This window comes from Fundulus heteroclitus, chromosome 12 (genome assembly GCF_011125445.2).
Source record: "Fundulus heteroclitus isolate FHET01 chromosome 12, MU-UCD_Fhet_4.1, whole genome shotgun sequence".
NCBI classification, from domain to species: domain Eukaryota; kingdom Metazoa; phylum Chordata; class Actinopteri; order Cyprinodontiformes; family Fundulidae; genus Fundulus; species Fundulus heteroclitus.
The window spans coordinates 3,532,230-3,554,396 of NC_046372.1; the positions used below are offsets into that span (position 1 = coordinate 3,532,230).

The 22,167-nt window shown below is 43.6% G+C and overlaps 1 protein-coding gene across 8 annotated transcripts in view; it reads right to left on the bottom strand.

Moving 5' to 3' along the window:
* The window catches only part of LOC105926900 (membrane-associated phosphatidylinositol transfer protein 2), a 71,357-nt gene extending 49,531 nt beyond the window's left edge, over window positions 1-21,826 (bottom strand). For all 8 annotated transcript variants that reach the window (XM_036143736.1, XM_036143742.1, XM_036143739.1 and 5 more), the window contains exon 1: window positions 21,708-21,826. The gene's annotated coding sequence lies outside the window, so the exon portion shown is untranslated. The remainder of the gene's footprint in view (window positions 1-21,707) is intronic.
* Between the last annotated feature and the right edge of the window lie 341 nt (window positions 21,827-22,167).

Here is a 22,167-nt window from a genome sequence, read left to right on the forward strand (position 1 = left end):
GATTTAGAGGAGCTGCCTGAGGTTCCCAAAACAGATCCCATCCTCTCCACGACTGCGCCTTGAAAACCGGTCTGTGAACACCACAAACAGGATCGGTGACGAGGGGTATCCCTGGCGGAGTCCAATGTGCAACAGGAACAGGTTCGACTTTGTGCCAAGAATGTGGAAGCAGCTGTGTACTGTACATGTTTGATCATCAGTACTGTATGACCCTTAAAAGCCACCCAGATACCCCATAAACCTGTAGCACTCCCAACAAAACACCTCTGTGGACATTGACGTAAGCCTTCTTCAGATCCACAAAACCCAAAGAACTGAGAAGCACGCTGCCATCATCCCACAAGAGTAAAGATCTGGTCCACGAGAAAAGAAATTTCCCTGAATCCTTATAAATACTAATAACCCACAAGACAAGAGCGCGGTTTTTCAAAACTACATTCTCAATGTGTTCACGCAAAATCAGGCTCAGAAGATCATGGATAACTTCTTCAGAGGAATTTGTTACAAATCAGAGGACACATAAGTGACATACATAGAAGAGAAGCAGCTGTGCTTTCCATCACACAGAGCTCTTTGCCCTTTCAGTCTGTCCTTTACCACGATGATGTCGAGTCGCATTAAAACGTCTGTCTGTAAGGCCAGCATACGACACGAGACAGGGGACTGTGCACACATACGAGAGGGCAGACGCCCCCAGGAGAAAGAGGAACAGCCGGGCTTTGCAGTCAAAGGCAGAGCTTGAAACCTCTGGAGCACAGATGGAGGTGGAGGACCGAAGAACCCGGTGAATCCTTCAGGAGTTAGGGGGAACGGGGGCTGCATGCTGGCTGTGCCCTGCAGTTAAACCACGCTAAAGGGGAAAAGACTTCAGCCCCTAGAAAGCCACAGCGTTGGCCTTGATGCTCTATTGTTAGCCAACTGTCACAAACACACCGCCTAAGCCCGTGAACACTTGAAAACAAAATATGTAAACGATTGACAAAATGATCTTCCTGCCAGGCAGCATTCAGTATTTGCAAAGAGACCTTTCAGGCTTTTCAAGGCTGCAGCAGTAGTAGAACATGAAGGAATTTCCTGTTTTTGCCATCGAGCGTTTCTGATACCTGGTTTGAGTCTTTAACGCCGATGTGGAGAAACAACTACCTACCCTTTTTTTTACAGAACTGTTTTCATTTGGTCACGACGGACGATATTTAAGCATGACTGATCTGTTTAAGGACAAGTCACAGCATCTCAGTCAGATTGAAATTTGTTAAATGTTATTTTTGTCTAGGTCCTGAAGCAGCTCCAGACGATCACAGCATCACCACCACGTGTGAATATCATCAGGACACCCTTTTTGTTGTGTTGGTTTTATAGCAGACATAACGAGTCTCACGCACACCAACCAAAAACTTTTATTTTTGTCTCATCATTCCACCGAATATGTTTTGTTCTTTGACACATTTGTCACCAGTGGTTTTGGCCTCGAAACTCACAGATGGATCCCATTCTCTCCTAGTTTTTCTGTATTACTAAATCATGACCATAAACCTTAACCAAGGCAAGTGAAAGAAATAAAGATCTCAAGAATTTCATCTTTGTTAGAACAAGCTCTAAACACCTTGAATAAAGAATATGATCTTCTAAAACATGGAAGTGCAACAAAAAAGTAAAAAAAAGAAGCAGAAGTCAGTAAGGAGAAAAAAAATTTCAAAGCAATATATGCTCATAACCTTGATCTAATTTTTTTTTATATTTTTTAAAAAAGTGAATGAAAGGAAAACCTCCATGCCTGCTCGGTATGAGGGATTGCTGCAAAGTCAACTACACGATGCGAGCAACTATTGACTGTGTTGCTACACGCTCATACAAGAGGAGTGAAAGCTGCAAGTCAATGACTCAATGCAATCCGCTGGGTTTCCTTAGATAAAAGAATTTTAACCATTAACCGTGACAGGATAGAACTGACTTTGTAAAGTGCTTTGAGAGGACTTGTTGTGAATTGCTACCAGTGTTGTAGTCAAGTCACTATGCCTCGAGTCCGAGTCCAGGTTCGAGTCACCAGTGTTCAAGTCCGAGTCAAGTCCAAGTCATTAAAAAAAAAAATCCGAGTCGAGTCCGAGTCGAGTCACTATTGACGTGTGATGTATGACATGAAGCAGTAACATTCCATTGCACTAATAACTCTTTCGCTGTAGTTACCCTTGGTTTTACTCGGTAAAACTACCGCTTTTTCCAAGTCTAAGACGTCTCCTAACCATGGTTTTTAAACATTGTTGTTATGGAATGCACAACAGCGACTCGAGGTACGCTGATAGGCCGCATATGAAGGATGTTAAAGCCGCAAGCGGCGTCGATCGGCCCTCGCAGCCAAGCGCACTCCGGCCTATTGGCCACCGCCGCGGCTCCGGCCGGCGGGCGGTGTTCGCGCACCGCCGTGGTGCCGGCCGGCCGGGGGGGTTCGCGCACCGCCGGCCGGCCGCCACCGCAGATGCTGTTACGCATTTTCCTCTCCCGTCCACCGGGCGATTCCCACAAACGCGTTCGGCAGCGTTCCCCCATGACTCACAACAAATCTGGTGCAGATCGGTCGATGTAGCGAGGAGATCCAGCCGTTGGATAATGATAATGCATTTCGCCACCGGACCGGACTAAATTGTTCGGCGGGCCGGAAAATGTATACCGATTCCTGGACGGTGACTACAAAAAGAAAAAAAACGGCCGATGACGTAATGAACACCGAGCAGGAGAAAAACAACGACTTACCTTCCTATCAACTTGGCCAGTTTTCCAGTCTTTCTAACCCCTCGACACTCAAGCCATCGTTTGAGCTGAACGTTGGTATGTTGTTCAACAGTTCTACCAGTAAAATGGGCGCCTGGACATCCTCTTGTGAAAGTTTAACAGCGGAAAAGTCGGTCATATCCTTGTGTCTGTTGCTACGAGCGCTCTCACACTGTTTGCCCAACCTTAGTGGCAAGGGGCGTTGCTCATGAGATGGTGACGTCACGTGCGCGGTACGACATTTAGATATTAAAATCATACACCAAATAATATTATAATGACATATTAAAATTATAGCCTAATGATATAAAAAAAGTCGAGTCTTTTTCTCAATTTCCGAGTCAGAATGATCTGAATGTAGGAGTCCGAGTCCAAGTTCGAGTCATCAGTGCTCAAGTCCAAGTCAAGTCACGAGTCTCTAAATTTAGCTAATGACTCGGACTCGAGTTCGAGTCTCGGACTCGAGTACTACAACACTGATTGCTACCATATAAATAACTTGTATTGAATTGAGTAAAAGCTGTTGGTTGTTTATAGCCCAAACAGGCTTGAGTTCCAAGTTTTGATGCAGTCAATAAATACGATTTTCTAGTATTTGTTGCTCCCGTCACAAATCAGAGCTGATCAAGGGATAATTGGCCAGTTCTGGTCCCTGGCTCATAAAATGAGGGATCTTGGGCTAAAAGCAAATGTTCCACATAAATGAATAATCACATTTCCACACAAACTATAATAGTTCTAAAAAGTCAAGTTCTGTTTGATGAAAGGCATTTCTTTTCAGACATATAGGCTACTTTAATATTAATATATAGAGCTATTAAAAACATTGTGTTTTTAACTCATAATTGGACCCTTTGATAAACTCAGCGAATATAGAATAATTTAAAAGAGGAGTTTGAAAAGAGACGGTGCCGTAAGGATGGACAAAGGCCAACTTCTTTGTTTGACTTAAAAAAAACACACAACAGGTGTGCAAACAGCTTTTTATTCTGTCTAAACAGACGGGCAAGATTGCTGGTAGGCAGAACCACAAAATAGAAAAGCTGAAACTATTATCTATACGGACTCTGACATCTGAAACCTTGTGAATGTCCTTTAGATGCAACAGAGATCAGAATACAAAGCTTAAGCTTTATGCAGAGGAACACTATTACTGAAACTATTGCTATGAGGAATTTACAGTAAACACAAAGCTCCTAGGATGCACCCTGTAAGTTGGCCACTGTCCCTCCTGTCCCTCTGCCCCACGCCCTTCAACCAGAATTGGGATGCGCAATGTGCCCTTGTTCTTTACTTATCCTGGCAGCGCAAAGGCAAAGCTAAAAATACTTGATACCCTGTGTGCATCTCCTCCACCGTGTTCCTTCTCATCCTCTCTTCCTCCCACAGTGGTGCAGCAGGCGAGAGCTGCTTCTAAAAATGATCCGAAGACGGGGAGGCAACGAACGAAGAAACCACAGAACAGAGAGAAGCCAAACCTCAAGCACTAGAGACGAACTGAAACTTTTTTACCTAACAAATCAATCCTAACAATAACCATCATCATGAATATGACATCTGAATATATTTCATCAATTTAACTGCAACTTGGGGAATATAAACGCGTTGCACAACTGGTCCCTCGGTATGTAAATAGTGAGCTGACTTGACGTCTGTCCAGCTGACAATCAATGACACACTCAATATGCAGGGAAAGCCACGAAACTCACTGCTGAACAAAATAGCAGTTCACACGGTGATCTTTCTAAGCGCCTTCAATGGAACGTTTAGTGGAAGAAAAAAGTGCCCAGGCAAAAGAGATAAGGGCAGCTTTAAGGTGGATCGTGATGCAAAGCCCGAGAGGAAGATGACACACGTCTCAACAGAGCAACAAGCTAATCAACTCCATGCCTCTCTGCACTGATGCAGTAATTAATTAGTTATAGTACATGAACGAACATTTAAGCAAGCAGATTTCTGTATCAAAAATCCCCTTTATTGCTCCTATGTAATATTCAGATTTCTACCAAAGTGTTGTTTTTTTTAGCTAGGTACAATTACCAAGAATTACCAGAAATAAAAGGTTGAACTACTCTATCAATCCATATAATAATTAGTACATTTCCTGATGATATTTGTACATTTATAGATTCATCACCCAAAGGGTAAATGTTTCAAGCACTAATCTCTCTGAAGTTTTATGTTTGATCCTTACAGTTCTTAAAAAAACCCAGAAAATGTCCATATTAAAATGAGCCTAAGAAGAAGAAAAAGAAAGTAGCACAGAGCCACAATTGTGGCTAAAAAAACTGTCTGTTCACAGAGGGCTCCATCCACACAGAGACTTCTTAAAAAAAAGGTGTGGTAGAAAAAGGCAAACATTCATCGGACATAACCACAACCCAACCATTAAGACTATTAAAGCAACCTGGGGCTTCATGCCACGCTGCATTGATGCAGTAATTCATGAAGATATACTGCCATTTTCAAAAAAATGTTAAACTTTGTGTTTCCATTTGAGGCAAGTCTAAATCCTTAAAATTAACTGAAATAAATGCTTGAAATAAGTCACATTGTATTATCGAGCTGAACGAGTTTCAGTCATTTCAGGTAATTTAACGAGACGCACCTGTAAAAGCCACACCTAATCCACACCTGTCGGACTGTAAGCAGCTATTATGTTAGAAGCAGAAACTGTGTTTGAAACTAATTGGCCAAAATGAAATGGGAGTGAATTATTTTCTTGACAAGCTGCAGAAGACGTCCACAGTAAAGGAGGAGTCTGCACAGACCAGATCAGTGAATCTCACTGACTCACACTGAAACTCTGGGGGAGTGGAAAATATAACAAGTTTTACATCGGATATCCCGCTTAATTAAATTCAGCACTAATACAATCTGATGCCTTCAAGTGACTGCTGAAAACTTTAACCTGCTTTAAAAATTGGAGTGTTTATTTTATTTTTTTAAATCTGTCTCAGCAGTGATCATCAGCCCAGCTTTTTAAAAAAAAAAAAGCCCATTACATACCTACGCTGTCTCCAATAAACACAGCGCTTTACTCTGATATCCAAAATTAGACAACCTTCGATGCAAATGACGCTTAAATTAATCAGTAATGTGCCAAGGTTAAATGAGCCCCCCCCGTCCCCCCCCCCCCATCCCCACGCTCTTGTTCTGAACAAGCACTCAATCAGCCTAAATCAACTGCGCATAGAAGGCTCTTGCATAACCGCAGCAGATACAGGAAAGGAAAGCATTTTGTCCATCCATTAACTAATTCCTGCCGCCCACAGGCCCACAGGTCTGGAAATGCTTTTGTGCTTTTAGGAAACGTCTCTCAGACATCTCCATCGGACACTTTGTGCGTTTGGTGGCAACAGGAAGCTGCTGACTCAAACCGAGGCCTTTCTTGCTAATGTGGAGCTAGAGGTGACTAAATCCTCACATCTGACAAGACAAAAAAAAAAAAGATGACATAATGGCTATGCGTGTATATAAGCAAACAGATCCTATCTCATTGTTTCTGGTAATCTCTTACAAAGGAGTTAAGGACCTCTGGCTATATGGCACTATGAACTGGTGTGCCACAGATTTATTGCCACAGTTAGATGACAAGTGCATTATAGGTTAGGAAACATCATAACAATAAACTCTACTTGAACATAAATCTGCTGGATTTTTACGTTTGGTCGGTGCGGTTTAAATTCCCTTTTCTGCTTTTTTTCCTCCAGCCAAAACTTTATGAGTTCATTATTTTCTAACTAAATGACCAAATGCTCGTTTGCTACACCATTCCATCCTGTCTTGTCGTTGTTGCAGTCTGACTCCTCTGTTTGCATCCGTATGTTTTTGAGTGACATTCGCACCTGCGTACCCAAGCTGTCGGAGGGAGGAATGACTTTGATCGACGGGTGTGTTGAATTAATCTGGACTAAGAAAGACGCAAAAAGCGCTGATTGGCTACAGACGCAGAGAGCTGCATTTAGCTTCCATGTGACTTCTTCCTGGTCTCTAATTGGTTGCTTAAAAATTCTCCCCTGCAATGCGTAAGCTGCTACGGAGTGATGAGGTTGGTAAATTCAACACCACAAACTTAAATAACGTGCAAACATTTTTTTTTTAACAATGTTTATTTTAAGCCTGATAACGTCAGGCTTAAAATTCATTTATTCAGGCTCTTTATTCATTCAATATGGATCAGTATTGTCGGATATCGGATTGGATCGGAAAAAAACTGGATACATCTCTACTGGAGTTGGCAAAAGCACAAGTGCTCAGAAATAGGGCTGGGTGTCATCTAGGATGAGCCAATTCGATACGATTCTCGATACAGCTCAGCTAGATTTGATTTGACTCCGATATCGATATTTATTACTTTCAAATTAATGCTCAGTCATTCAATCAACAAAACCAGCCAAATATTATATTTATGTTCAATTTATTGAACACTGATAAATTAACAGGATAATAAAGTGCATTTGTTTCAATGCATTTAACGTATCACAGAAACCCAAAATGTGCCCAAACGTCTAATTTTAGGGACAAAAGCGCTTCTAAAATCCTGTCGGCCATTCCGCAAATTCGTCTCCCTTGCACTTCCTTGCTGAGAACAGTAATGCTGCACTGTAATAACGCCCCCTAGGGGTTGGGAGGTATATCAGCATTGAAAGCCAGAATATCGATATTAAATCATTTTTAAAAACATCAATATTAATCTTTGTATCGATTTTTATGCACAGCCCTATTCAGAAACATGGTAGGAAGGCTGGAACGCTACCACCACTGAACAAGACTTATAGGTTGAAACATCAAGACTAAGATGGTAAATGGCTTGTACTTGTACAGCGCTTTATCAAGTCAAGGTGAGCTCCCTAACTACTGCGCCACTGTCGCCCCTAGACTAAGGTTTTTCAAACTGATGAGGTGACAGTGACTCTTGACAAACCAGATGGATGGGCCTGAATCAGTAACTCTGACTGAGGTGGTGTACTTAAATGGGCTGGTATGATTAAAGGTGAGGTGGTTGGACCAGTTTCTGGTTGAAGGTTTCATGGAAATCTAGTCCAAAACCTACAGCTAGTTTGGAAGACACTAGTCAACATCTTTCAAGAGGACCAGGTGGAATCAAAGTCAAATACCTTGTTTATGTGCACAAACCTGGTGAATAAAGCTGATTTTCATTAATCTTATGCGGGCTTTTTATTCTCCATTGCATGCATCAAAGTACTCCCCTGCATGGCTAGCCAGTAAAGGCTTTAAAGATGAAGGAATAATGACATGGCACCCTTCCTCACATGACTTAAACCCTATTGAGAATGTGTGAGCCTGCTTATGTAGGAGGTTTCCGGTGAAGGAAAACAGTCCACCTCTCTGTGAACAGTGTCTGGGAGGCTCTGGTTGCTGCTACACAAAAAAAAAAAAAAACTTTATCGTCAACAGATCAAGAATCTGACTCCATAAATGGTAGCCTTTTGGGTGTTACTGAAATGCCAGAAATGTGTTGTTGTGAATTTGAAGTTTGTTTTTATCTGTTAAACAACAAACAAGTGAGATGGGAAAGATTTTCATTCAGTTGGATGAAGGCTCTGCACACTAATAGTTGCTGAGTAATTGTGCACACAGATATAGTCCAAAGAAAGGCAAATAAAAAAAGCTAATAATTTTATCTCTTTGATAGTGATGTCTGAATATGTTTTTTTTTTTTTTTGTATGACAGGGCTGTGTAATTATTCAGTTATAAAATGAATCCGGACAACTTGCCTAATAATTGTATAAACAAAGAACTCATTCCCAATCTACTCGCAGTGGTTGTTACTGAACAGCTTGATGTATTATATTTCAATTCAGTTTAATTTCATCCAATTCAAATACTCTATTAATCCTAAAGAGAAATTAAATGTAGTTGTACCTATTATCATACAATGTTCTTTGAAGAGTCATTGCAGCTGTAGATGGCTGGAGGCAGGAAGGATCTCCAGTAGCTGTCACTGTTACACTGTTACAGCAGAGCTGAAGAACCCCTTCGATTAAATACGCTGTAGTGGCATTTCTGTCCGGAGAAGAGGATCCTCAGGGTTGTCTATTATGTTTTTTTTATTTTATGAAGCATCCTTCTTTGCACAACCATCTCCAGATACTCCAAAGCAGTCCCCACAACACAACCGGCCTTCTTCATGATGCTACCCCAACAGATGAAGAGAAGACAAGATTGCACTCCCCACAACAGACTTACAGAAGATCTGCTGCAGAACCACACAGAGCTGGTCTGCACAGGCCTTTAGGACTTAGGGGTTGACCCCATCATGTCTTACCACCTTGTTTTAGTTCAGTCTCTCCAGCTTCCTCTTGACCTGCCTTCTGAGAGCTGACTTGCAGGAGGGGGAGACGAAAGGAGCACCAGCATCACCAGATTTGGCCAAAGACAATGATGGAAAAGCCAGAAATGGAAGATTTGAGGTGTGAAAGGAATTTTGTGGTTCAGGTGTGGGTCTATTTAGCTATGGGCAGAAGAGGATGCGCGCGCTATGTCGATGCTGAAAGCAACAAGAGCTGTGGAAAACGGCCAAAGCAGCTCCACAGACGGCGGGGATGAGACTGAGCTCTGAACGGACAGCGCAGCGAACTGATCATATGGGCTTTGTTATTGTTCTGCGTGAGGAATGCCATGTGTGGCGTGAGTGCGGGTGAAGAAAACGCACGTGTCTCACTCTCAATGCATGAGACTTGACACCACAGCAGTTACAATACAGTTGCTGGGTCCTTGTCAGCGCTTGACGATCGTCCATTTTGTTTGCTAGTGATCTTACATACCCCAATATATCAGTGGAAGAGATGGTTTGAACTTACTTTATCGCTCTCTTTACATCACTTTTTCTCTGAATCCACGATGTTTACTCTTTAACGCATCTAGTCAGCATCAGTAGTCCTTCAGGTATTATTTGAGCCTTTGAAATGTTAATAAGCTGCTCCTGGTTGTAAACAAACAAACAGTGTAGTTGCTATAGCTATGCATCATAACAACTGTCCAAAAGAATTTAACAGCAATACTCCTTCCAACGCCAAAGCATCCAAAACCGTTTTTTAAGAGTTTTTCAAAAAAGCATTGTTGGTACAAGCAGGAAAAACACATGCATTAAAAAAAAAAAAAATTGCAAGTAATATATCAGACCTATTTCAAAAACTAGACATCTTTTGAGGTGCAAGGTGTGCTTTAGTCAGCACCCTCATCTAATTAAAGCACACTGTTCCAGTTACACTTCAGGTACATTTATTTTAAATGAATAAGTATGGGAACCAATCATTGTGCTCCTGTTGATTTTGATAAAAATCGCTTGTTTCTCAACATAGGATTTTTCCTACTGAATAGTTGAGCTCAAATCAAAGATTTGATTTTTTTTTCTTTCTAAAAAAAAAGAAAGAAGAAAGTGATGCGAGGCAACATTGACCACATTACTGTGGGTTACGCCCAATAAAACTTGTAAAGAAATGATTATCCCGTAGGCCATATTGTATTCTGTTTCCTGTTGTTTTATCCTCTCCATCATTGCTTGAATGGGGAGGGGGTTACCATGGAGACACTGTGGGCCCTTTCCTTATTGGCTGCCGGGACAAGAAAGTCAGAGTGACGGGGAAAGTAGAGACGAGACGCTGCCAGGGCCGATCCTTCTTTCTCCTGTTTCTCCTGTCTCCACTTTCACTTTTCTTTTTTATTCCTCTCCCCCACAGCTCAATGCGTTGAACTCTGCCTTCTGCTGCCAACAATATGTATAAATACAAACCTTTTTACCTAAATGTTTGCTACAGTAATGTATCTAGTTCTCTGAATATTTAATACCCACATTTAAAAATGGATATAATTAGGCAAACAGAAAACCCTGAGTTTTATAAACTCAAGATGTTATTTTCAAAGTCCTGTTTTTATTACTATTATCACAATTTTGTAAAGCACATTGTCAAGCCTGCTGCTTCCTGCTACATATCAGGGTTGAAAAATACTTTGTGAACCAGGTCCACTTCGTGCATGACTTTGAGGTTGGAAAGCCTCTTTGCCATCACCATAATCTCCATGGATTCAAGTCGATCCGCTCCAAAATGTTAACATTGCTTTCAATCAGAAGAAGCATGTTGTTAAAGTTAAAAGGGAGAACAGACACCCTCACTACTTTCAATGTAAACACTTCAAGGGAATGAATAATTTTGGGCTTAACTGTATAATAATCCTCAGAAATTTGTTACAAATGTGTCTTTGTACTCAAATATCACCTGATAATACCAGCCGAGATGAAAGTGGACCTGAAAGCTTTAACGAGAAATGTGAGAAGAGGAACTGAAAAATATGCAAAACAACAAAATAACATCACTGGGTGGATGATAAAAAAGTTCACACGGTGGGTATTTATTAGACTCAGACGCAGCAGAAAACTAATCTCCTGGTCAAACACCTGCAAAAGGCTTTGATCAAACCGTTTATAAAGAGGAGGATTGTCTTTGAAATGAAGACAAAAAGCTGCAGCTGGTTCACCTTCCATTTCTCTTTCAGGAACTATCGCGCTTCAGCTTGTTGAGCAGAGCTGATCATTCAGAGGACACTAAACTAGGCTAAAAGACGGTCAACTGAGGGCACGCCTTGTTCTGCTGCCCTTTACTAGAACAACTTAAACCCTTTTTGTTCCAGCCTTCCCAAAAAGTGAGCTACCCACTGCCCAAAGAGTGGAGCTGTCCCTTGAGCTGACCATAAAAGGCCATTTTCAAATAGCAGCCTGGCTGAATGACTTTAGCCAACATTTCAGTGGGTTCTGAGGTCGGGTCTGAAGCCTGGTGGGGGTTTTTTTTCTCCGTTACTGACATTATCCTCTGTATCCCACACAAATTAAACAGAAAAGTTGGGCTTTTTCCTCACAGAGGAACAAAAAACTGCTTGTGGATGAAGTGAAAGCCACACGCACTCACACACCACAAGTTTTATATTCAAACTTAAATATGTACATACACCCCCCACCAGTATTTGCATAAAAGTCCCATAGGAAGGTATAAATAAATGCAACACTTTTTGTTGCCAGATAAAAGCTTCTGGCATAATTCTGACTGGATATTTGACCGGTTTTCTGGCAGAAATGGTCAAGCTCATTAAAATTGTTTTTTTTTTTTACTTGGCACACACCTAACTTTTAAGCACAGATTTCAATAAAGTTGATTTTGAGACCGTTACAAGAGATTCATGTTAACCTTCTTTAACTACTCCTGAATCCGTGTTGATGCACGTCTGAGATCATTCTCCAGCTCAAATATCTCAATGTTTGTCTTGACCATAAAACATGTTAATGGTCAGATTCATTCTGAATATTAGCCATCCAGAATGACCAGGAGCCACCATGCCAACCCCACTGAAATATATCAAGATAAGGTTTAAAATAGAGTTTATGGAATTTTATTTACGTGACTGGAGTGTGGAAAACCCTTTTGAACATCATATTCATTCACCCACCTATCCGTTGCATAGTTTTCATTAAAAGGCTGACCACTGCAGAAAGATCTGGCATATATTCCTACTGACGTTTGTGATGTATTCCTTAAAAAAAAATGGTCAAATGTGACAACTCTGCCAACTGGAGTCTGTGAAAGTGCTGAGTTTGGTTCTTGAAGAAAGTGTAGGAACCCCGTAAATCAAACTCTGCCAACGCTGCCAAGCGGCGCGGTAAAATATTCAGCCAGATTTTTGGTAGACGCTGGGAGTGGTCGTTTAGATTTAATGCCATATCAGCAACCTTGGCTAAAGCAGGTCAATGAGGCAAAAGATTGTTTAAAATTAAACACTATATTACTCCTTAAAAGTGCATAGTGTAAGTTTTGAAGTTAAATATATATATTTTTTTCTTTCCCATACATGCCATTACAATTGCGCGACCTGTAAAATTTGTTCTCTTCTATTTTACGCTCCATTATTCAGTTCATGAGAGAGTTATTCAGGCCGAATCCTCTGGGAGTGCGAGTGGTAATCGCGGTAATCGATGCATTAGCGAGAGAACACGAGCTAACTTCAATATTTATAACTTTCTTACCTCAGAAGACATTACGCCTCTAAACAAAAGACCTGAGCAATCACAGCAGCAGACGCTTTTACTCGTCGCCCACTCACGTTCACAACGCTGGTGTCATTTCAACTTGTCGCCAGAGGGGGCAGACGTCTGCAAAAACCCCTGGAACTATGCTCCTTTAAATGAATACTGTGGCTACAAAGAAAGTGGGTGGTCTGATCCAGTATGAGTGGATGGTGCATATTTTATGTGTGAAAATTTTGGGAGTGTAGGGAAAAACCTCGCAGGTAGATATTGCTGGAATGTAAAAGGAAATAAGTGGTGGAAGGAGGGGAGAGGGTGGGGGGGGAGGAGTGAGCATCTACTCTATTTTTAGATTTAGAGAAATCAGGTGTCTATGGCCTGTAAGAAAAGAAAAGGATAGCGTGGGTAAAGCGACAGGAAGCTGTGCTGTCATTTTTGTTTCACATGAAGCATGACTCAGAGTGCGGCAAAGAGCTAAAAGAAGAACACAGGTAGAACATAACAGGTAGAAAAATAAAATACAGAATAGCACGGAGCATGATCACCACCGCCGAAAGGAGAACCCATCCACAGAGAGAAAAACAAGTCAATGGCGGTCAGTGGCTTTCCACGGCAAACGGGTCGCACAAACAGCATTTTTCACAGCAGACAATGCTCCGCGCAGATTAGATTAGCTCCTAACACATCGACTTTGCCTCACAGAAGCAGACCTTCCTGCTTAAGAGCAAAGAAGTTTCCTGGTAGAGGAGTGGATGCGTGTGTGTGTGCGTGTGTGTTTGTGTGTCTCAGACTTCCTGCATTTCGCTCCGTCCACAAGCCTGGTGAACATCACCGGCGAATAAACGTCCTCCTTCCCTGACAGCGCAAATTCAATTGACTTGATTGCTCTTTTATAAAATGAAACTCCAGTAGGGACACAGCGAGGGTGGACGGCTGCTATAAAAAGACCCCGGCTCTTCTTAGGGAGTCCGCCCACACCGCCAGAACCGGTTTGCGTCCACGAAGTGGTGGGGGGTGGGGGGGTTTTGGAGCAGAACCACACGTAACGCTCGTCTTATTCCCCAGACAACGCTGCAGTAGAGGCATTAGCAATGACGTGCCATTCATCAGCCGGCTCATCAGGGATGCGCAGAGACAGGCTGTGCCCCTTTCGTCCCCGTCAGCAGCTCAGCACAACCTAGCATCACCTGTTTGAGGGAGGCCAGGTGGGAGAAAAACAGAGTGTTTGGGTATAAAAAAAACACAATGTACTGGTCGGCACCTGGCTGACGCCCCAGGTACGCGATGAAGGCCCAGCTTAGGTTCTGTCCTGATGCCCGGCAGTTCGCTCAACATTAAATGAACCAAACCTGGCTTTCAGATACGAACCAGGAGAGATGCCTCTGAGCAGAGCTTTAAATCAAGGCAGCTCCCCAAACTGCTGAAATGTGTGTGTGAGCGTGTGTGTGTGTGTGTGTGTGTGTGTGTGTGTGTGTGTGTGTGTGTGTGTGGTGGTAATCGAATAAACAGGATGCGATGTTCTTGGTCTGTCAATCATCATTATCCAATTCAGAGGGGGGGGCGATGTTAGGCTGATCTTCACAAGGTTTCAGCTCAGAGCTGAGGCTCCGAAACGGCGTGCAGGGAAATTTAAGTTTAATTTGTGATCGTTTTAATATCGCTACTCGGGATTTTTGTTGTTTTTTAACCCAGCAGGAAAATAAAAAACAAAAAAACAACAAACAGCTTTGCAAAGTACTTATGACGCCGGCAACTTTTTTACAGTTTCTCACAAAAAAAAAAAAACTCCCCAAAAAAAACAATATAATTTATAGTGGGTTTTTATGAAGTAAATAGTACAGAATTGTGAAGTGGAAGGAGAAGCATACATGTTTGTATTACTATTTTCAGCTCAGCCTACATTTTTATTCAATATTTTGAAGAGTCACTTTTCACTCCAGCTGGGCAAGTCATTGTGGATACGTCTCAGCTATGCACATGTAGAGACGAAGCATTTGTTTGTTTTTTTTTTTTTTGGTCCCATCCTTTCCTGCAAGAATGCTAAACCCAAAACACATCGAACAAAATCATGGTTCATTAACCAGATAACTAACTTTTGAAAAGTAGACATTTCTAAAACTTGAAAAGCTTCTTTTTTTTCTTGGAAGCATTTTGCACATTTAGCGTCTCTTGACAGTTTTTTTTTTTTATATAGCAGCGAAAAGGCCAAAAAAAAAAAAAAAAAAAAAAATCGCTCTTTGTATCGTAAAGGTTAACAAGATAGCAGCTGAAACCCCTGACAACCAGTGAATAAGGTCCACTGAATACTTCAATAGCTTCCTTGTATATGGTTGCACAGATTAAAACTTCCTAAAGGGCAACACAGAAATGACTCAGTGAAAAATCCCAAATCGGGTTTCTTTCTGTCAAACGCCACTGCTCTGATTTGACCATATCTATGCAGATGTGTAAGAAGACGATATGCGCTTTATATATTATGGCTTTGAAAAGCAAGAGGACTTTGCTGTGAATCTGTTTTAATCAACCAATTCCATAGAGCTATTTTTTTGTTTTAAAACCCCGGCACAGCCACCTGGCTAATCTGACTAATAAGAAGCGCGTGGAACGATTCACCAGTCTGCGATTATAGTCTGTCCGCTTCATGTGTCGACTCCAGCAGGCTGGAATATCAAAAGAAAGAAATCAGTTTAACAAGTCCAGCAGCTGCTCCATCTCTGCCACAATCTGCTGCATCTCATCTGCTAGTCTTTGGGATTACGGCCCGCGCTGGGATGGAGGGGAAAGCATCTGTGTCACCTGGCTGCTTCGAGCGCATCAGCGTTTCGCAGACTTCCAAAAATAGGCCAAAGTTAAGGCCGCCGGGGGAGCAGAGGAGAGCCGGCCTCTGCTCCAACACAGCAGTACGTTAAAATGTTTTTCTTTTACAGCCTGAAGGGAGATTTACATCTTCTACCTGGTCTTCTTTTACTCTTCCTGTGCAACAGATCGGAGCTGATAAACGGCTCAGAACCCCCCCTCTTCCCCCCTGTTTAGAGCTGAAACATGCAGTGAGCAGCTGCATACGTCACCCAGACTTCCACCGGCAGGAAGCGCGCCTCGACTTGCTTCTTCTGACGTGCCGTCACTCGGCGGCTCTGCGCTCGCTTGTCTTCTGTGTTCCTACTAGTTGCAGCATCACATTTTTCTGCTGCTGGGATCTGAGTTAAACTGAGGGGTTCCTGCAGGAAAACGGATCGGTCACGTGCGCGCTGCTATGAATACTCAAAACGACGCTCGAAAGCCGGGGCTCCTCCGTCAGGAATTTTCCACTCGCCGCCGTCACGACGTACAAGCAATTTATTTACGGTGTTTTCCTCATGACCGTCAGCAGCTTGTCAGCTACTTGTGTAGCCGCGTATAACGTTAGCAGAGCGGAGAGTAATTTTAGCCCGTGGAAGGAGATCAGGGCGACTCTAGAAGAGCAAATCATTAGCAGAGGATCCGCACAATTAGAAATTATAAACTCCCCCCCCCCACGCCCACAATCCACCGCAAATTTGATCCATCGCAGCTCTCCATCAAATGATGAGAGTCACGGAAAACCTGCGCTCCCATCTTTTATTGGTACGATGTTAAAAGCGACATTCAGCATCTCATTACTTCACAGACGTGTAAAAATGCAATTCAAATGTCTTTCTTCTCTGACACAAAATATATAAAAGTTAAATTAAATCCATGCTCAGAAATCCTCACAAGACCACATGAAACCAAAACAACGGGCTCTGATATTAAGTGACCCCGGACCTGAATCTATAAATCTGTCACAGCTAGAAAAAAAAAGTGCTGAATTTATGTTTAATATGTGATGAATGAATCTTTTGTGGTTAAAACTGAATCTCAAATATAACTCTTCAACATTTAATTCGCTTATCAAAACAGCAGAATATATATATAAAAAAAACACTTTGCCGTCCTGGCTGCTTCTTGTTTAATCATAAAGTATAATAAGAGCGTGTTGCCTTAAAAAGGAAGAACAAAAAGAAGAAAAAAAATACTTGTGCTTTTGAAAAAGAGCTGAAAATTAAAAGGAGAACACAGGTGCACGCTCCTAATGTGTGTTTGTGATAAGCGCGGGGACTAATGGGAAATGGGTGACCCCCGTGTGAATCCGTCTCTTGTTCCCGTCTGCCCTTGTTTTTGAGTCAGCCATGCTGCAGGCCTTTCCATTGTTCTGAAGCAATTAGAAAAACCTACAGCTTTTCCCATCTAGAGAAATGTTTGCCCAGTTGGTCAGTCAGGCTGGATGGAGATCATCCGTGAACATCCATTTTCAGGTCTTGCCACAAATTCTCAAACTGGACTCGTATCTGAACTCTGACTAGGCCGTTCTAGCACATGATTATGGTCTGATCCAAACCAGGGTTTCTCAGTCCTGCTCCTATACGGACTTAGTGTCCGGCATTGTTTAGGTGTTTCACATCCGCCGGACACCCAACTTAAAACAAAAGGTGATAAACAGGCATCTTAAGTGTTTGATGGCATGTTGAGGAGGTAATGTAATCCTTTGGGTCAGACCTCTTTGAGCAGAGACACATTTAAAACACGAAAGACTGAGGGCCCTGAGGACAAGACAAGAGAAAAGCTGATCTAAAGCACTCCATTGTAGCCCTGCCTGTGTCTAAGGTCATTATCCTGTGTTTAGCTCCATCCATCTTTCGCTTCCCATCCAGAAAGCTTTCTCAATTCAAATGTCTGGAGTAGTGTGGAGTTCCAAGCTTTATATTATCGCCCAAAAAGGCCTTGTTAGGGCTTAGATAACATGCAAATTACACTGAAACTGGTCCACCCCTTAGCAATGGGGTGGTCTTGGGACTCCACACTCCTCCAGACATTTGAATTGAGAAAGCTTTCTGGATGGGAAGCAAAACGTCTTCAAACTTCGGGAAAAAGTCCAGTTGTTTTGTTTTTAAAAATTTTCTGGAATGATCATGACCTGGATGACTGAGAATCTTCATCAGCATCTTCCCATAATGCTTCCACCCCCATGCTTTACTGTGAGGATGATAAGTTCACACAGCATTTATAATCTATGTCAAATAGCTTCATAACTACAAGATTTCTGATTGTGCTGCTTTTTTTTAAAGAGTAAACAGGTTTGAATACAAATGCACAGCTAACTTTTTAACTTTTCATTACTAGTTTTGTTGATTTATCATTAAAACTTCAATAAAACACAGCACAGGTTATGCATGAACGGCAAACAAATAACAATTAGCAAAAAAAAAAGTTGGTTTTGCAACTTTTCACAAGAACCACTGACGATTTTGCATGCAGCAACAACTCAAAGTTGGCACCCGGTTACAAAATGGTGGCCAAACAGGGACGAAACATTTCCCTACAATCTCAAAGCCACCTGGTTGGTGTTCAAATTTGCATCGGCAACACAACCCCTTTTCCATTTAGGACGCCGTGGGAGAGTGTTTGCTCGGCGGAGGGAAGGACGTCCAACCTCAAAAACTGGTTAGGCACGCACTGAAACAGGAATTGTCGTGTAAGCAGCAGAGAAAACCTCAACATTATCTTAAAAAGGTCAAAACCAACAAGGTTAAGCGTACACTGCACACACACACACATTTAAGCATCAGCAGATTCTTTGTTTCCCTTCGCAACAACCAGCATAACTTTTTTCTCAATCTCAAATTACAGGTGTTCTTTTTTTTGCATCTAAGCCTCTCAGGAGAACATTAGGTGCTGAGGAACAAAAGGAACAGAACAAAAAAACGGATATAAAAATCTCACATGGGCACTGACGCCGTGTGTGTGACACGTCTTAAAAACAATAAAGCTTCCAGCAGCGAGGACTCAAGTTTTAACATGTCATGTCAAAACAAGCCCCCCCCCCGGCACATAAAGCTACCTCTTTTGGTACGTCTGCCCTGAACTTCTGCCCCCCCGGCACATTTTCACTGCCCGTTTCATCGTGTTCCGTCGAGTTCGAGCATCGCGGCTTTTCGTTTTAAAGACAAAAAAAAAAAAAAAAAAAACAAAGAAAGCGCGGTGGCATTTTCCCATCCTAATTCTAGGACCTGCTGAGGTGTCGAGCAGAAAGCAGAAGGCGAGAGCGGAGCCGGCGAGAGGCGCGGCCGCTCCTCTGCCCCCGTGGAACAGCGATCATCTGGACAACAGACGCCACGGCCGGCGAGTCAGCGCCGCCTCGGTGAATCACCCGGGGCCCCGCTGAGTCAAGTACAGGGACGCTTGATGCAGAAAAATCCCAAATGGCAACAAAAATAACCGGCCTCGGGTAATGGAAGGGGAACTGGATCTTGGTGCACAAACACACAGCTGACTGCATTCTGCGCTCGGATCGTACCTACAGAAGGTTTTGACACGCTGTCGCTTTACAGTAGTCTCACACCTACAGGATCTCACAGAAGAGAGAGAGCGCCCCACGCCTTTTTGAGAATGTCTGTCATGTTTCCACAGGGCAACACGAAGGATATGACACACTGATGTAACGTAGTCCACACAGTTTAAAACTGCTATCCCCCCCCCTCCCCAAAATGACTCCACACACATCCCGCCGGTATCTAAAGGGAGTACATGACAGAAAATGTCCAACTTGTGCCCAAAGTGTCAATATTCTGTGTTTTCCGCCGCTGCTTTAACTCCGGTGGCCCTGCAGTTCACTAGAGCTTCACGGGTTTGCCGCTGGGACCCTCTTCCAGCGGCCGCCATGGAGACATCATGGAGCTGGTGGAGACCCCCCGGCCTGAGGATGTCCCACTGATACTCTGCAGACACACTTGGCCAGTCCAACACCTTTGCCATCAGCTTCTTCAGCGAGGCAGTCATGGTCTGGGAGGCGTGTTTCAGGCTCGGTTTCTGCTTTGGTGGGTCACCGTGCACGTTTGGCACTCAGGGTTTCCTCAGTGAGCCGTAGCTCCCCACAACCGGCAGCACTCATGCAGCCTCAAACCGTGACGCCCCCCACCGCCGTGCTTGACCGTAAGCAAGACTCCTCACCTGGTTGCCGCCATCTGAACCAAACGAAGTTGATCTTGGTCTCATCAGACCGCGGGACGTGACTCCAGCGTCTCCCTGTCCTTAGTCTGCTCGTCTACACCAAAACTGCGTGCATCATCTTCAGAGGACGGTGTCAATCTAAGGCGACAGCCAAGCAGACCCGCTCGGCGTCGTGTGCAGCTGGAAGCGGCGTCAGAGAAACATGCGACGTGCTGCGTTGCCCGTGAATGTTGCAACGACGATACGGTCTGCGATGAATATAAACACTTAAATCTACAGCGTCAATGTCGCCCCGCTTCCGTTTCATTGAAAACACAGACGCCTGACAGAGAGCAGCGCTGCGTCTGTTGAGTCAGCTAATATTTACTGAATCCGAGCAGTTCTTGGTGTCCTGAATTGATACGACAAGACAGGGACAAATAGACAATACAGACACGAAAAAAAAACGACCCAGCAAGAACAATAAGAATTGTCTTAACAGGAAACCGACACTTCGGAGCCAACAAGAGAGACGACTGGCTCTATAGCTCCAATGGAGAACAATTCCTAGACAGAGACTAACAAATAGGCAGAAAACAAGCAAAACCTTGTGTTCCCGCTCTATAACGGAGGTTTAACCTAGTCTCTTTTGTGAAAAAAAAAAAAGACATTGGAAGAGCTTCTGCTGCCACGACTTGTGTGCAGTAAGTCTACTCTACTTTTCAGCCCATACCTCATCTCACTCCTTACTCCCCTACAACATCTTCTCTCCTCTGCCATGAACTCTGCGGACTCAGTTTTCTTGTTCCTCAGGTAATAACACCAGACCAGGTCTCCGGGGTTTGTGCCTGCTCAATTGCTTGTGCCAGGCGGCCTCTCAAACCGTGCTGGCATGTTGCTGGAGGTTTCTACCGGGGCTTGTCTTTCCCCACTGTCGCCACGTGCTTGCTCGACGCACTCAACCCAGGCTTCCTTAGGCAGATGATTTTGTTTTTCCCCCACTGGGGTCATGAGCTAGATCAGACTGGGTTATATTTGGATTAAACCGTATGCATGTGACGGAATTAGAAACCGTCCATATGACTGGACTGTATAGGGTTGTTTTAGTGCGTGACAACGTCCCAGCGCTAACCCTGCCACTCTCCTTGAGCTTTAATATCTCCATACGGAGGTAAATGACATATCGTTTGCACCTACCGGGCACCTGTCTTTTTTTTTTAAAGCCAAAAAAGCCAAATAAATATTGCACCTGAGCAGCGCTTTGGCCACAACACCGCCCGCCAACACTTGATTTTGAAGGAGGACCGTGATTCGATACATACGAGCAGATCTAGTTTGATTTTTGACGCATTTCTATACGTGAATTGGGTCGGGCTTGTCCTGTAAAGTGCCGCCGGGAGGGACCGTCGCTGTGGGGGTGTTGTTGTATAAATAAACGGAACTGAAAGGCGTGTGGTTGCGTCTGGCCGCTTTAAATGTGCGTCTCTAACCCTGCTGCTGCTGGTGTAAAACATCTGCCCCCCTCTGTGCCAGTGGCTTGGAAACGCTCAGAGAATCGTATGCATGGTAAGATCGGCCAAGCTCGCAAGTCAGGGAATCCAAAACACCTCCTCGTCTGCAAACACACACGAGGGCCATGAATCCCAGGAGTGCAGGAGAATGTTCTGCATGCAAAGTTAGTCTAAACACCTCTGCTGCAGAGCAACTACAGCACATGTGTATAATAATAATAATAATAATAATAATAATAATAATAATAATAATAATAATAATAATAATAACAACAACAATAATAATAGATTCATTAAAGGTGGCGTTACATCCCCGGGAAGATGAACTGAAGTAAACCCGACGTCTCTTAGTTACCTAGCAACATGGCAGCAGGGTAAAGGCAAACTGGCGTTGCTGGAAACATACCTGAACCCGATGCACCTCTGCCTTCCGCGCGCGCGCCGACTCAAAGTTCATCCGCCTCCGCGCTGGCGCGTGTTGCGGCCACCGCCTTCCTCCGGTAACGCCGACCGTGCCTTCAGCGGGAGCCAGCCTCCGACCCGAGCGATGCCATGGCCGACAGGAGCGCATCGAAAGTCGGCGACTGATTTCCGCTCGCTCGCTCGCGCGTCCGTCTGCTTGCTCGTCTCGCCCCGCGGCAGGGGAAGGGTTGCGGGTTTGAAAACGACACGCACAGACGCATCATCAGCCCCGGGAGTGGGCTGCGCGAAACCACCCGCGGTTCCTGCCCCTGTTTACAAAATCCGTCCACATCACTGCGCCGGAGACCAGCAGCGCCGCGCTGGGGTTTCCTCAATCGACGGAAAAGGCCAAAGTGGCCGTGGATACGTTGAAATGTCCTTGGAGTATCCACGCAAGGGTCCCG